Here is a 13071-nt window from a genome sequence, read left to right on the forward strand (position 1 = left end):
AGCCTCTACCGTTCTTTCCATGCTTCTCATTAAGTCAAAAACCACTGGAGGGCTTCCCTGGTGGCGCAGTGGTTGAGAGTCCGCCTGCCGATGCAGGGGACACGGGTTCGTGCCCCGGTCCGGGAAGATCCCATATGCCACGGAGCGGCTGGGCCCGTGAGCCATGGCCGCTGAGCCTGCGCGTCCGGAGCCTGTGCTCCGTGAAGGGAGGGGCCACAACAGTGAGAGGCCCACGTACCGCAAAAAAAAAAAAAAAAAAAAAAAAAAAGAAAACCACTGGACACAATGTTTATGGGAAGCACACACACACACACACACACGCACACACATGCACCTACAAGCTCCTTCTTGGACGCAGATTCAGGTGAAATGAGAGTTTACAGGTGAAATCGCATGATGTCTGTGATTTGCTTTCAAATACCCCAGGAAATAAAACTGTACATGTACGACGCAGAAACAGATGAAACAGAATGGCAAAGCATTGGTAATTATTGAAGATAACTGTTATGGGTTGAGTTTCATCCCCTCAAAATTCCTACGCTGGGGTTCTAAAACTCCAGTGCCTCAGAACTTACTTGGAAATGGGGTTGTTGCAGATGTAATTAGTTAAGCTGGATGAGGTCATTAGGGTGGGCCCTAACCCAATATGACCGTGTCCTTGTAAAAGGGGGAAATCTGGACACAGACACGATAGAGGGAAGATGATACGAAGACACAGGGAGAAGGCTGTCTACGAGCCAAAGAACAAATGAGACCACGAGAAGTTAGGAGACAGCCCAGAAACAGATCCTTCCTTCCCTCGTGCCTTCAGAGGTGGCACGGCCCTGGGACACTTGGATCTCAGACTTCTAGCCTCCAGAACTGTCAGGCACTAAATTTCTGTTGTTTTAAGCCACTCAGTTTTTGGTACTTTGTTTTGGCAGCCTGGGAAACTAGCACACTAAGTCCTAGGTCCACGGAGGGTTCATTATTCAATACTTTCCATTTTTGTATATGTTTGAAATTTTCCATAATATGAAGATTGAAAAAAAGAAGGCTTGTACATAGTCTCAAAAATACTAATAATTCGGCTGTACTCTGCTACGGCACTCCCTGAGGAAACCACGCAAGTGCCAAAGTAGCTCAGATATCCAAAAATACAGCTGGTCCCCTCTTCAATCCATGAGTCTAATTTCACATCTGTAACCCCTTTGTAAGGAATCGCTGGTAAATCTCCCACACAAGGCGCCAGAGAGCTCTGCCTTGCCTCTTGGCTCTTTTGGGCTCCAAACAGTGCACCCTCCTCTGAAGCATAACCGCAGGCCATCTTGCACTGCCTTTGAAACCACACATGAGGCAAGGCTGGGGAAGGCATCTTGCAGCACAGATCCACAGTGAAAGCTTTTGTGAATTCGTTTTCTGCCAGTTGTACACAGGCTACCGGATACATTACATTGACAGCATTTAACAATCGGTGGGCAGGTTAAGAAAAAGTACACCAGGCAGTTCATTAAATAACCCCATAATCACATTTAAAGGCCAAGTGAACCAGGGCCACTACTAGTACTAAAATACATGATAACAAAAGCAGTCAGCATTTTCCATACCATATGCTTGTAAATGTTATTCTGCAGGGAACCAATTAAAACTATGGAATACTTAGAACACAGACATATGGAACAAAACAGGGCAACTTATCTTGTCACCATGGTGCTTGCTCAGGACATCTATTAAGGAGATGTAATCCTGAATTATTAGTACCAATAAATGCTATCTTAATTATGACTACCAAAAGGCAACACCAGCACGTAAAGCTTCTGATTTGGTTGTGGCATCATTTAGAGTTTTAAATGGAAGGAGAGCCTGCTGCCTCCAGAGTCGCATGAAGTACCAATTGCATTAAACATCAAAAATATAATCACTGCAGCAAATTGTTAGTCAGTCTAGGTCTCAGTTGTCTCACCTGTTACACTGGGAAAATAACAATAATAACGTTCTTCAATCACAGGATTCCGAGGAAAACCATTTCAAAAGTGGAGGTGAAAGAACATTGGGAAGTATAATGCTTTGAACCAGTGTCCAGTATTTGTTTATTGTTACTGTTGGAGAGAAGACACGCATATAACACAAAATAAGCAATTATCAAGATTGACCGTGATAGCAATTATGTTAAAAATCTAGAGAGGGCTTCCCTGGTGGCGCAGTGGTTGAGAGTCCGCCTGCCGATGCAGGAGACACGGGTTCGTGCCCTGGTCCGGGAGGATCCCACATGCCGCGGAGCAACTAAGCCCGTGAGCCATGGCCGCTGGGCCTGCGCGTCCGGAGCCTGTGCTCCGCAATGGGAGAGGCCACAACAGTGAGAGGCCCGCATACCGCAAAAAAAAAAAAAAAATCTAGAGAGCTTTATTAAGTTTTCCTGACATCAAAAAGGATTGAAATGGGGCTTCCCTGGTGGCGCAGTGGTTGAGAGTCCGCCTGCCGATGCAGGGGACACGGGTTCGTGCCCCGGTCCGGGAGGATCCCACATGCCGCGGAGCGGCTGGGCCCGTGAGCCATGGCCGCTGAACCTGCGCGTCTGCAGCCTGTGCTCCGCAACGGGAGAGGCCACAACAGTGAGAGGCCCGCGTACCGCAGAAAAAAAAAAAAAAAAAAGGGATTGAAATGAAATCGATTTTTTAAATGTGAGTTACATTCCTAGGTCAGTCTAATAGGTAAAAGACAGTCGACATTTTCCATCCTGTCACTGGAGCTTCATTTGGCATTACTGCTTAATTTAGAATTAACGTTTAAAGGTACCAGACATATAAATTCTAGTAAGATGGTTCAAACATCATAGGAATAATGCTAGAACTGCAGACTCAAGCAATACCTAAGATACAGTGTATGCGAGAAATATAAAAGGAGAGATTAAGAAAAAGAGTAAAAAGAGCTTATAGCTGAAGGAGCTTATTAGCTATCACAAGACGAGATCAGAAAGAGGGGTTGGGGGAGTACTGTAGTGCCTGGGGGGACTGCATTAATTAATAATAAATTTACACCAAAATGTCTGTAACCAATTTCGAAACACTAATTCCACATGCATACAATCTATTTTCATCATCTGGGTAGTCCCAAACCTAGCAACATGCTGTGCACATAGTGAAGAGGTGCTCTATAAATGTTTCTAAATAAATGAATGAGGAACTTGGGCATAGGGGCTCCCCCAACACTTAAGCCGTCTCACTGCTAACCATCCTTCTTTCTTACCTACATCCCTCTGACAAATATCTCAAATGGGAGAACATAAGAATCACAGGGTGGTGCAAGAGACATGAAGAAGAACATTTAAAAATGCACAGCCTTGGCCCATCTGCTATATTCCCAATCAGGCAGATCTGAAGTGGGACACAAGTGCCTGTGTTCTCAGCAAGCTCCCCAAGTGAAAGTGATGCACATCGAAATTTAAGAACCATGGCTCTATGACATATTAATTCTAGAAATTCCTATTTTCCATGACGTAGAAGGAATCACTTCTGTAAGTCTGCTTGCAAAACCTGTTTCAAGAGAAATGATTCACTTAGACACAGAGGGGTAGTCTTGGGTTTTAGGAAAAAAAACTATTTAAATGGTGAAATGGAAATAAAAATATACAGTTAATACTCAGAACTCAAAACCTCTTTGCATTTGACGGAGGTGAATTACAGAGAACTGTCCAAGATACTTCTATAAATGCAAGGAATAGCTTGTTCTGCTGAGGAATATGAGCACCCCACGTCTCTGACCCACACTGCCAGAGAGACTGAGGACAGGGTTCCTCCTGGATACATCACTGCTCATCTCTGGGGCCAGTTTCCCTTGGACTTCTCAGGACATTTCCACAGCAGGCAATGGGTGATGCTGATTCCACGGACACACCTACATGAACAACTGTCTTTTTTAACATTTAAATTTAATTTTTATTTTACACTTGTATATAGTTGATTTACAATGTTGTGTTCGTTTCAGGTGTAAGCAAAGTGGTTCAGTTATACATATACAAACATCCATTCTTTTTCAGATTCTTCTCCCATGTGGGTTATTACAGAATATTGAGTAGAGTTCCCTGCTATATAGTAGGGCCTTGATTATCTATTTTATATGTAGTAGTGTGTAACTTAGAAAACAAACTTATGGTTACCGAAGGGAAAAGGTGGGAGGGAGGGATAAATTAGGAGCTTGAGATTAACAACTGCCTTTTAAAGTTTCACTCTACTTCCTTTGCTCTATCTCCCCTTTCTGTGCTATTCAGGGCTCCCCCGCTCATGCACAGACATACCTATTACACTTGGCAGTGGTGGGTGGTGGTGAGGAGGGGAAACCATCCCACCATTTTTAGTAAAATTGACAAATAGATCCTCAGGGTCTGCCAATCATTCTAGTGCTTCTGTTTCTAATACTGCTGCTACTCAAACATGCCACTTTACACACTAGTTTACAAATAACCATTGGATCTTGGAAGTGACTTAAACCCATGAGGAAATTTTATATATGATTACCCCAATGCCTGCCATCTCCAGAATTGTGGTGACTGCAGAGAAATGCTAGTCAAACTACATTACATGAAATATTGTTAGGCATGAATTTAATATAGGTTGACACGTTTGAAAGAAAGTTGTCTCCTCAGGACACCATAAGATACAACATGCTTTCAGGTAAAGAAGCAGGAGACACAGGGTACTGATCCTAACTCTACTACTAACTAGCTGTGAGGCCTTGTTCCAGCACTCCTGTCTTCTCAGCGTCAGATTCTTCATCTCTAAAATAAGGAGGTTGCTGGGCTTCCCTGGTGGCGCGGTGGTTGAGAGTCCGCCTGCCGATGCAGGGGACACGGGTTCGTGCCCCGGTCCGGGAGGATCCCACATGCCGCGGAGCGGCTGGGCCCGTGAGCCATGGCCGCTGAGCCTGCGCGTCCGGAGCCTGTGCTCCGCAACGGGAGAGGCCACAACAGTGAGAGGCCCGCATATCACAAAAAAAAAAAAAAAAAAAAATAAGGAGGTTGCACCACATGATCATTAAGATTCCTTTCAGCTTTAATGCTCTAGAACAAGTCCACAAAAGAAGATAGGTGTGTAAGAGGGATCCCAGGGGGACTTGCATTTTAAAAGAGAACCTATATATTTTTCATTTTTTAAAAAATCAAAGGGATGGCTTCCTAATGGTGGAATTCTGGGTACGGCTGCACTCAAGACTTTAAGGTGACCTTTTAGGAATCCCTCCAATCATCCACTCAAAAGACATCTCCCTTGGCTGTTGACTTTCTCCTGAGTTTGTATGATTAATGCTTTAAAAATATTGAGACAGTAGGGTACAGTAACCAAGTATGGTCAAATGAATAAACTACTATTTGAGGAAGGAAATTTTTCTCTGGGTTATAAATAATACACAATTAAAGGCTTTTACAGGGACAGGCAACTGCTACCTCTTATTTTTTTTTTTTTTTTTTTTTTTGCTACCTCTTATAATGTCACTTATAACCATTGGGACTTGGAAAGAATATCTGTCTAGAGGGTACACTTGCTCAAGACAGAAAATAAAACTCACTTAGGTACAGTGTAAAGATATAATGTGACCCTTAGTGGGATCTGGACCCAGTAGGAAGTGGCGGTTTAGCAGCGGTGTTGTTATGGACAGATTCTGGGGACAATCAAGCCGTTTAGCAAAGCAGAGTTACGGATCAATAGCCACATCAGCAAGATGCCACAGGTCCTGCTGATTTCTCAGAAATTGTGCTCCACAAAAGAAAGGTCAGCACTGTGGTCAATCAGATGATGCCTGAGGCCACTGGAGATGCAAGGCATTGATGACTCCCGGTGCAAGAATGCAGACTGACCTCGAGGACGGTGCAGTAAGAGAACCAAATTTTCTCTTTAAATTCTACCAAAGAGGAGAAGGGAAAGGTAAGGGCAGTGGAGCAGACTTTACTCTTAAAGAACATGGGTGTGTAAGAGATTTGAGGAAAGGAGCAAGAAGGTCTCGAGCAACAAAGTAAATCACAATGTTCTTATGAAGAAGCAGTTGCCCCCTTGGCTTGGTTTTTCTCATCCACGGCCAAGTCAGGCTTCTAGCTGCATAATAAAAAGTTACTTACAGAAGACCAGAAATGACCCAGCATCTAGAGTTATCGAATCCCTAGAGCAACACTCTGTTGATCAGTTTCTGAGATACAGGGCAGATCACCCACGTTAAAAGTCAGAAGATGCAGAGTAAGGCTTTCTTATGAGGAATAAGATCATTAAAGAGGCTGCAGGGATTCTCTCCCTTTATGATCTGTAAAAGCTGAAGCAGACAAAGTATTCATTCCTCTGGGTTTAACTGATTCTCTGACAGGTACCATGAGGATTAGAGCATTTCTCAAACTCTCTTCTAAAATTATAAAAAGTCCAACTACTTGTTCTGATTAACCCGCACCTACTCCCCCCACCCCAAAGCAATCTGAGGTGCAAGCCATTACTCTCGTTTTCAAGCATATATTTTAAAATATATGAATACACAGAGACTTCTCTTTCAGTCTTCTGTATCACGAAAATGTTTTACCAGCACATAAAATCAAGAATTATGAAATGAAACACTTTTATTTCCACGTGAACTAATGATAATATCTTACATTGAAATAGCTCCCCAGGGTATACTAGGCAAATCCCTAGCTTTTATCCCAATTGACCTTCACAATCATTCTGAAAAGTGAGTCAGGGAGGCTGTGTATTGGAAAGTATTCCCTAGGGAATGAGAGTTCCAGAGAACACTAGCAAAAAGTTGGGAAAACACTGAGTTTAACAATGTTTAAACACATGTCTATATCACAGGGCCTCTCAGATGTTTCATGTTAGTTCATTGCAAATCTTGTGTGTGTGTGTGTGTGTGTGTGTGTGTGAGAGAGAGAGAAAGAGAGAGAGAGAGAGAGAGAGAGAGAGAGAGAGACAGAGACAGAGACAGAGACAGAGACAGAGAGACAGAGAGAGACAGAGAGAGAGAATATTTCACAAACTTATTTACCACAAAACACTTTTTCCATTGCACGTCTTATGGAATTCATGCTGGGATTGCCCCTGCATCACCATTTTGCTAAGACATGATAAATATCTACAGTTGCATTTTAGCTATGCTATATTCAACAACATTTGATAAATGTTTACCGATCCTCAATATGTCAGACACTATTCTAGGAGATTTTAACAAAGCAGAAGAAAATCCCTGTTTTTATGTAGCTTATATTTTAATGGGGAAAAATTAAATTTTAAAAATTAATAATAAATAAAATATGAAATAGGGATAAATACTAAGAAGGAAAAAAGTAACAGGAAAGGTAACTCTGTGTGTGTGTGTGTGTGTGTGTGTGTGTCTGTGTCTGTGTCTGTGTGTCTGTGTACGGACCTGTGTGCTGGGGGAGGGACAATGTTTACATAAGGTAGCCAAAGAAGGCTCCCTGAGGTGATAGCTAAGTAAGGCCCCAAAGGAGGTGAGGGAGGGAATTATCACATATCTGGAAAAGAAGTATTCTGAGCAAAGGGTACAGGAAAGGCCCATAGGTGGGACTGTATCAGAGAGAAGGATTCAAATTTGATTAAAACATGGCCCTGTTTTTCATTTCTACTCTAGTGATTACTCAGTCTTTTAAGAAAGAGGCCTAACATTTTTTAAAGCCATGCATGTTTTAAGTACACATAATTCACAAGTCTTGTACTTTACTGTGAGGGATCAGAGTCTTTCATTTGTGGTTTCTTAGACACTTTCCCTAAGGATTCCTGGGATACTTGCAGGAGGGTCTGTGAAGTCAAATCTATTTTCATGAAAATGAGAAGACATTACTGGCCCTTTTCACTGATCAGATATATGCACAGTGGAACAAAAGCAATGGTGGGTAAAACTGCCAGGGCCTTAGCAAGAATCAAAGCAGTGGCACTAAGGTAGACCAGTAGTCCCTGCATTCTTCACAGCCATGACCCTGCAGGACAAACACAGCTGGTTTTATTTACAAGTGTCCTTGATGAAGCTGTTAAAAAAACAGTTAGTTAATTAAATCTCAAACCTGGAGTAAACACATCTTTTAATACTCTGTGGTAAAATAGGGCATATGCATAAAGTATTTCTGTTGCATTCTGAAGACCAATGGTTGTCCAGAAGGAAAAGTAGTTTTGCAGTTATTTAAGTTGTGAGCTGATTAGCTGCTTCTCACTAAATACTTTTGTTTGGGAAAATATAGTTATTTTTAATAAAATATGTTATTTTATTAACATGTAATGGGATTATGTTATTTTTAATGAATTAATAAATTAATATTAAAATTTTTCCATTTTAATTTCTGATATGGTATTTATTGATAAATGTAACACACATAAATAGAAGCTTTTGTCATTCTCAATCATTTTTAAGAGCATAAAGGGTCCTGAGCCTAAAAAGTTTGAGAAACACTATAATAATAAAAGAGCAAAAATACCATGCATGGGCACATATATGAGTAAATACATATGCTTATGTATATATTTGGGATTATTTAATTGAGGTGAAATTCACATAACATAACACATTAACCATTTTAAAGTGAACAATTCAGTGACATTTAGTACATTCAGAATGTTGGGCAACCATCACTCTATCTAGTTCCTAAACATTTTCATCACCCCAAAAGGAAACCTTGTACACGTTAAGCAGTTTCTTCCCATTATCCACCTGTATCTCAGCCCCTGGCAACCACCAATCTGCAATCTGTACCTAGGGATTTACCTATTCTGGACATTTCATATAAATGGAATCCAACAATATGTGACCTTTTGTGACTGTCTTCTTTCACTTCACATAATGTTTTCAAGGTTCATCCATGTTGTAACATGGATTGTGGGTGCTACATTCCATGTGTATTTGTTTTTAATTAATTATTCTTCTTCACATATTCTTTTAAGGGTATATATATGATCTCTGATTAGAAAATCTATAATTCAATATGAATACACAAGAATGTGTATTGTCTCAATATTTGTCAGAGCACATTACAGACTTCAACTGTGCACAGTTACTTCTGCTTATGGTGTGTGTCTACAGAACAATCATGAGGCAACTACTCCAAATAGTGAGGTGAACATCAATCGATGTATGATAAATATAATCACCATTCTCATCGCCAAGCATATAAAGTGCCTAATTGTGAGTGGGGGAAAATATTATTCATTTTGTAACATTTTCTCATAAAATGTGTTTGCACATGCAGGTAATTTTTTGTTGTTGTTGTTTAGGGCTGCTGACTTAGAGGGAATGAGCAGTTTACTAGAATGGAGAGAAAAATGAATTTGAGACAGGAGGCCTGGGTTGGAGCCCAGCTCCCTGTTTATTAGATATGATACTTTCAGCAACTTACTTCCTCTTTCAGGCCTCAATTTTCCCGCTTTGAATGAGGAGGTTGTCTCTCCTAGCTTTTGCACACGTGTCTCCATCTATCAGGAATCATTCATGTACCATCTTCAAGATTTTTGCCCATACGTAGATCACCACTATTATTTGCTTACATTTTAAATGACTCACTTGTTTATAAAAGCAAATTTATTTGAAAAGAAAACCGTATTATTACTAATAAATATGGTACACTAGTGTCACTTGCAAACAGAAAAAAGTAAAATGAATCACCTCCAGTCATCCAAGGATCCCCATTATATCACTTTTTTTCCTACAAAACATCCCACCTTCTGGATAATACTGCTCATGCAGCCATGATCAACCCTCTTTGTGAATCGATAAGCTGTGGCCTTGCTTACTTTTATTTTATTATTATTATTTTTTTTGGCCTTGCTTACTTTTAGAAGTTAAGATTCATTACTTATTCTCTCTCCCTTGGAAAGGCTGATGGAAGTATTTATGGTTTTGGGTACCACAGTAACCGAGCAGTGCTTGGCAGAGCTTTGAGATAACAGGATGTAAGTGACATCCTTAGCTTGGGGCTTGTTTTGAACATGAGAACCCATGTGAATTCAGAAAAACCCCAAATTCCCCAAATAGTTACAGGATGGCTCTTGAGTGTACCAAACAATTGAACCACATTTCAGTTTCATTGCCTCTTGGACTCTACCTATAATGAAAGGGACTCAGGATGCTAGGAAGCACTTGGCACCTGACTCCCCTTTTTCTTGGGCACAGAAGTTACTCCAGGGAAATACATGATCTTCTGTACTATTTATAGTACAAAGGCTGTTGCAAACTGATTGCAAAAATGGTCCCTCCCTTCATGCATGCACATACAGCTTCTTCCATCAAGAGGAGAGGTGAGTCTATCTCTCCACCCCTCAAATCTGGATTGGCCTTGTGACTTACTTTAGCCAAGAGATAAAAGAGCTCATAGAGTCAGTAAGAAAGTTAGAAGAGATAGTGTATGCAATCTACTTAGCACAGTGTCAGGCACATAAGTCCTGGTTAAGTGGTAGCAATTATCATTGAGAGTATGTATAGTATAAACAGCATGTACCAGGAATGCTGCTCTCTGTTCCAGGGACTTTGATCTTCATATGTTTCCCTCGCCCTTCTCCTCTCCTCTCCCCCCTCATCTTCTGGCTGGGCCCAGATGCTATCAATTGAGGGGTGGCATGACCAGCTAAAGAGTTTGCACAAAGCACACACGGGTTACAGTTTCCAAGAAAGTGGGAATGAACCAATCCACCCTTGGGTTCACCACAACAGCAGATCCACCCTGGAGTTAAGGACATTTATGACATAATCTATTTGGAGCTAGTTTAATTGAAAATATCTTCCTTGGGTAATTCTGAACCCACACTGAAGAACTAGGAAAACAGACACAATTTGTTGAGTGTCATTGGCTAAGCACTTCATGTGCACGATCTCGTTGAATCTTCACAGCAACTCTCTGAATGCCCTGAGACAGACTCTAAATTGTCCCCATTTTACTGATGAGAAAACTGAGGGTTGGAGATATGAATAATTTGCCCAATTATGTGGAAGGTGCTGTGAAAAAAATTAAATAAGAACCGATTATCGTTCCTCAATCTTTCAATACTAAAGATCCCTTTAATTGTCTCTTTCTTTTGTGGAAAGAGAGAGTTTTGAGAGTTTTAATTTACCACGAAACAATACTATTATTGGGTTGGTCAAAAAGTTCATTTGGATTTTTCCGCAGGATGCTATAATATTTAAATCAACCTCTGTCTTGGAAGATGTCAAAGTGCTAGAGCTCCTGGTTTGGAACTGTTGAACTAGCCCTAGCTCCTCGTTTGCAACTGAAGAAACAGAAGCTCAGAAATAGGATCAGGGATTTGCCAAGGCCACCCGGCTCCCATGTAGAAGGAAATCACTAAAATCTAGGTCTTGTTATTCCCTGTAGCCATTTCATTTTCCATGACAAAATTCTCTGGAACATGCTCTAGTCACAGGAAAAATTTGTAACCAAGTCACCAGTAGGAAGTGACAGAATTAAGGCAACAATCATCGAAGAGGCTTATCACATATTTAAAATCTTCATGGCAGCTGCTCTGTATGTGCCACACCTTTTGCCTAAGTGATTATTTACCACAAGAGAAGGTTCTGATACCATGTAGAGTAAAGGTGAAAAAATTAAGAACTTTTTAGAGATAGGTGACAACCAAAGCAGATTTAAAAATACATGAAAGATGATTTGCGTGTCACTGGAATAAAGGATTTCCATAATGGGATGTAATGATGTACTATGAAGAACGTGGAACTGTGTCATCATTCTTTTTAATTTGGGGCTTGCTTTACAAGATGGTGTCATGTCTTCCAGTTTGGTGTCATAAAGGCTGCAACAGTGGGAGAAAGCTTCATGTGATAAATGGGACAGAAGCAGGACCTTAAAATACAAGGTAAATTTGAGACTTATGTGAGGTCTTGCCCAGGGAAAATTAGGGCTGAAGATCTCCCACCCTATTCCCAGGGACTGCTAATCCTGGTTCCCTGGGGTCTCCCAGGACAGTGGAAGGGAAAGAGGGGAGGGGAAGGGAAATAACCATCGATGTTTATTGAGCACCTCTTATTACGTGGCAGGCAGTAGACTAGGATTTGGAAGACATGAATGGATTGAATCTTCACAGCGGCAACCTCAGTTAAAATGCTGCCTGTACCAAGAAGTAGCAAAGCATGCGGGTGTGAATGCAGCCTTGGAAGCTAGACTGCTTGTGCTCAAAACCTGGCTCTACCCCTTCCTACCTGCGTGAATTCAATCAAGTTATTCGCCTCTGTCTACCTCAGTTTCCCCAAGTACAAAATGGGTAAAACTGTACCTGCAAAATAGGGTTATTGTAAAAGTGAAATTATTTCGTAAATATTTAAAGAATATATATAATGCTCTTGTACATGGTCCTGGTTGGATAAATATTAAATAATATTACATTATGAGTAAACCAAGGCCCAAAGAGGTTAAGAAATGTACCCAAGTTCACACAGTGGAGAAGTCGCTGAACTTGACATTCTGATTCTATGACCCTTGGTCTTTTCCTTTCACCTGGGGCTGCTCAGGCTGAGTTGATGGGATGTGAGACCAAAACAGCCATCCAGGCCAGAAGCTGCATTACGTTCCCTAGTAAGCACCCCGCATAGCACTAACCTGCATGTCTCCACCCATTGCCCCCCAAACCAGTCCAAGCCACTGACTTCCAGACAGAAGTCCTATGTCTCTCCTCCTGCTCTTGTCTGGAGTTTCCCAGCAAACCACTCAGCTGTCCCCACTTACACAAGCCCCAAATGCACATGGTCGCCCAATGAAACAAGGACTTTATGCACAAATTTTAAAGAATTTTCACTCCCTACGATGACTGAAGGGCATGAACGCTCAACCTAGAGATAAATTTCTCTAAGAGAAATTACTGTTAATCTTATCAAGAGGCCAAGAATTTAAGCCCTTACTTCCTGTGTTAATTTTGATTTTGTTTATTTATAAGTAAATCTTAAACTTGGAAACATAAGTCTGATTGTCTATCAGTTCTAAAATTGGTTTTGGAAACTCTAATATGTTTTTCAGGGGGTCAAATATCCAACTGGTAGAAATCATCATTGTCGTCATCATCATCAAAGCAAACACTTAAACATTTTTATGTATCAAACGCAATTCTAAGAGTTTTACATCTA

General features: G+C 41.0%; 1 protein-coding gene across 6 annotated transcripts in view; it reads right to left on the reverse strand.

The window, feature by feature from the left end:
* The window catches only part of PRUNE2 (prune homolog 2 with BCH domain), a 387249-nt gene that overhangs the window by 233407 nt on the left and 140771 nt on the right, over nt 1-13071 (reverse strand). Inside the window, exon 2 of one of the 6 annotated variants that reach the window (XM_067039594.1) lies at nt 1943-2078. The exons of the other annotated variants lie outside the window; for them this stretch is intronic. The gene's annotated coding sequence lies outside the window, so the exon portion shown is untranslated. The remainder of the gene's footprint in view (nt 1-1942; nt 2079-13071) is intronic. 6 annotated transcript variants of the gene reach the window in all.

This window comes from Kogia breviceps, chromosome 8 (genome assembly GCF_026419965.1).
Source record: "Kogia breviceps isolate mKogBre1 chromosome 8, mKogBre1 haplotype 1, whole genome shotgun sequence".
Classification (NCBI taxonomy): domain Eukaryota; kingdom Metazoa; phylum Chordata; class Mammalia; order Artiodactyla; family Physeteridae; genus Kogia; species Kogia breviceps.